The sequence below is a fragment of the Oncorhynchus tshawytscha genome, linkage group LG16 (genome assembly GCF_018296145.1).
Source record: "Oncorhynchus tshawytscha isolate Ot180627B linkage group LG16, Otsh_v2.0, whole genome shotgun sequence".
Taxonomy (NCBI): Eukaryota; Metazoa; Chordata; class Actinopteri; order Salmoniformes; family Salmonidae; genus Oncorhynchus; species Oncorhynchus tshawytscha.
The window spans coordinates 74,725,516-74,729,295 of record NC_056444.1 but is presented as its reverse complement, the minus strand read 5'-3'; the positions used below and the strand labels follow the sequence as shown (position 1 = coordinate 74,729,295).

The window sequence follows — 3,780 nt, the reverse complement described above, 5'->3', positions numbered from 1 at the left end:
GGAATGGTAGAATGTGCAGAAGATGAATATGCAAGTAGAGATACTAGGGTGCAAAGGAGAAAGATAAATAAATAAATACAGTATCGGGATGAGGTAGATTGGATGGGCTATTTACAGATGACCTATGTACAGGTGCAGTGATCTGTGAGCTGCTCTGATAGCTGGTGCTAAAGCTAGTGAGGGAGGTAAGAGTCTCCAGCTTCAGAGATTTTTGCAGTTTGTTCCAGTCATTGGCAGCAGAGAACTGGAAGGAGAGGCGGCCAAAGGAAGAATTGGCTTTGGGGGTGACCAGTGAGATATACCTGCTGGAGCGCGTGCTACGGGTGGGTGCTGCTATGGTGACCAGTGAGCTGAGATAAGGCGGGGCTTTACCTAGCAGAGACTTGAAGATGACCTGGAGCCAGTGGGTTTGGTGACGAGTATGAAGCGAGGGCCAGCCAACGAGAGGGTACAGGTTGCAGTGGTGGGTAGTATATGGGCTTTGGTGACAAAACGGATGGCACTGTGATAGACTGCATCCAATTTGTTGAGTAGAGTATTGGAGGCTATTCTGTAAATGACATCGCCGAAGTCGAGGATCGGTAGGATGGTCAGTTTCACGAGGGTATGTTTGGCAGCATGAGTGAAGGATGCTTTATTGCGAAATAGGAAGCTGATTCTAGATTTCTTTTTGGATTGGAGATGTTTAATGTGAGTCTGGAAGGAGAGTTTACAGTCTAACCAGACACCTAGGTAGTTGTAGTTGTCCACATATTCTAAGTCAGAACCGTCCAGAGTAGTGATGCAGGACAGGCGGGCAGGTGCGGGCAGTGATCGGTTGAAGTGCATGCAATTAGTTTTACTTGCATTTAAGAGCAGTTGGAGGCCACGGAAGAAGAGTTGTATGGCATTGAAGCTCACCTGGAGGTTAGTTAACACAGTGTCCAAAGAAGGGCCAGAGGTATACAGAATGGTGTCTCCTGCGTAGAGGTGGATCAAAGAATCACCAGCAGCAAGAGCGACATCATTGATGTTCCAGAGAAGAGTCGGCCCTCCAATTGAACCCTGTGGCACCCCAATAGAGACTGCCAGAGGTCCGGACAACAGGCCCTCCAATTTGACACACTGAACTCTATCAGAGAAGTAGTTGGTGAACCGGGCAAGGCAATCATTTGAGAATCCAAGGCTGTCGAGTCTGCCAATAAGAGTGTGGTGATTGACAAAAAAGTCAAAAGCCTTGGCCAGGTCGATGAATACAGCTGCACAGTAATGGCTCTTATCGATTGCGGTTATGATGTTGTTTAGGACCTTGAGCGTGGCTGAGTTGCACCCATTACCAGCTCTGAAACCAGATTGCATAGCGGAGAAGGTACGGTGGGATTCGAAATGGTCGGTAATCTGTTTGTTAACTTGGCTTTCGAAGTAGGATAGATATAGGTCTGTAGCAGTTTTCCAATCTTTGGGAATCTCAGACGATACGAAAGAGAGGTTGAACAGGCTAGTAATAGGGGTTGCAACAATTTCGGCAGATCATTTTAGAAAGAGGGTCCAGATTGTCTAGCCCGGCTGATTTGTAGGGGTCAGATTTTGCCCCTCTTTCAGAACATCAGCTATCTGGATTTGGGTGAAGGAGAAGTGGGGAGGCTTGGGCGAGTTGCTGTGGCGGGTGGAGGGCTGTTGATCGGGGTAAGGGTAACCAGGTGGAAAGCATGGCCAGCTGTAGAAAAATGCTTATTGAAATTCTGAATTGTAGTGGATTTATTGGTGGTGACAGTGTTTCCTAGCCTCAGTGCAGTGGGCAGCTGGGAGGAGGTGCTCTTATTCTCCATGGACTTTACAGTGTCCCAGAACCTTTTTGAGTTTGTGCTACAGGATGCAAATTTCTGCTTGAAAAAGCTAGCCTTAGCTTTCCTAACTGCCTGTGTATATTTGTTCCTAACTTCCCTGAAAAGTTGTATATCACGGGGGCTGTTCGATGCTAATGCAGAATGCCACAGGATATTTTTGTGCTGGTCAAGGGCAGTCAGGTCTGGAGAGAACCAAGGGCTATATCTATTCCTGGTTCTACATTTTTTTAATCGGGCATGCTTATTTAAGATGGTGAAAGGCACTTTTAAACAATAACCAGGCATCCTCTACTGACGGGATGAGTTCAATATCCTTCCAGGATACCCGGGCCAGGTCAATTAGAAAGGCCTGCTCGCTGAAGTGTTTTAGGGAGTGTTTGACAGTGATGAGGTGTGGTTGTTAATCGCAGACCCATTACGGATGCAGGCAATGAAGCAGTGATCACTGAGATCTTGGTTGAGTACAGCAGAGGTATATTTGGAGGGCAAGTTGGTTTGGATGATATCTATGAAGGCAAAGCTGAGAACCACAAATAAACAGTGGCCATGAGAGTTTAGTGGCCTCTCCAAAGTTACAAGGAACAGCAAACAGTGAACTAATATGAAAAATAGACAACTACATTGGCATTATATAACATTGAAATGACTTGTTACATAGGCCAATGTAAACTTAATCCAAAGCACAAAAAGCAGACAACTTATAAAAAATGAAATACATATAGTAAATTAGCTATATAAAGTCATGAAAATAATGTACTAATAGATCTAAAAGTGGATCCAATCCTTCTAGAAGGTAGTCCTCATCGGCCGAGTAGAAATCCTCGTTATCCAAATCGCTTCCCTTATCCGAGTCTGACGGGTATTTTATTCAAAGCTTCTATGTCGTTTTACTTATTCATAGCTGCCTTCTTTTTTAGCTTCCTGTTCGATACTCTTCGTTTTTACATTTTCCCCCTTTGAGAAAACCAGCTTTCATGCTAAAGCGATGAAAGCTGTTTACAATGTAGTGTAACCTGCTCAATGCGTCTCGTCTCTGAGCCAGGTAGCGATAGTTTGCATTACGCATTACACATAAAAGGTTCTAGGCCTTGCATTGTCCTACCCAGGTCACCTGCATATCACTGAAAAGCTTATCCCATTGGTTACAAGACTGTCAGGTGCCATAGTAGCCAATCCCCTGTGTAATGGATGCCTACGTAATTTTTCATGCGCAAAGACATAGTCACTCTGTGGACATTCAATGTTTCCATTAAGTCATACATCATCAGATAGCATTGGCAATAGATTAGATTTGTTCCTACAAACCTAAGGATTCATTTCATACCTCCCCATGTATCTATAGCTCAAACACAGACCAAATGGAAGCTTACCTTGTAGATGTTTGGTGAAAACGTTGGTGATCAATAACGGTAGGTCACTGGCAGACAAATAAGACATCCTCATGATCTGTGGAGTCCCGGCTTTCGGTGCGTATTGACGTATTCCGTGTTTATTTAGTTTATGCTTCACAACATAAACCGGAACGTAGGTAGCAGCCATCTTGAAATTAGGTATTCGGCTCGGCCTGCCCTTATACATTCGTATGCCCATATTTGGCAGTAAATGACACAAACGATTTTAAGGCAAAGATTAATAGCCAAGACACGAAGCTTTCCGCAGACACCCTGCTTTTGCAGATAGGGGCTACCGTTCTCATTTTTATGTATTTATTTTTATTTCACCTTTATTTAACCAGGTAGGCTAGTTGAGAACAAGTTCTCATTTGCAACTGCAACCTGGCCAAGATAAAGAAAAGCAGTTAGACTCATAAAACACAGAGTTACACATGGATTAAACAAACATACAATCAATAATACAGTAGAAAAGTCTATATACAGTGTGTGCAAATGAGGAAGGATACGGGAGGTTAAGGCAATAAATAGGCCATAGTGGCGAAGTAATTACAATATGGCAA

General features: G+C 43.9%; 1 protein-coding gene across 1 annotated transcript in view; it reads left to right on the top strand.

The window, feature by feature from the left end:
* Nucleotides 1–3,780, top strand: part of LOC112216355 (RNA-binding motif, single-stranded-interacting protein 2) — a gene marked incomplete in the record, with an annotated part of 106,047 nt that overhangs the window by 21,386 nt on the left and 80,881 nt on the right.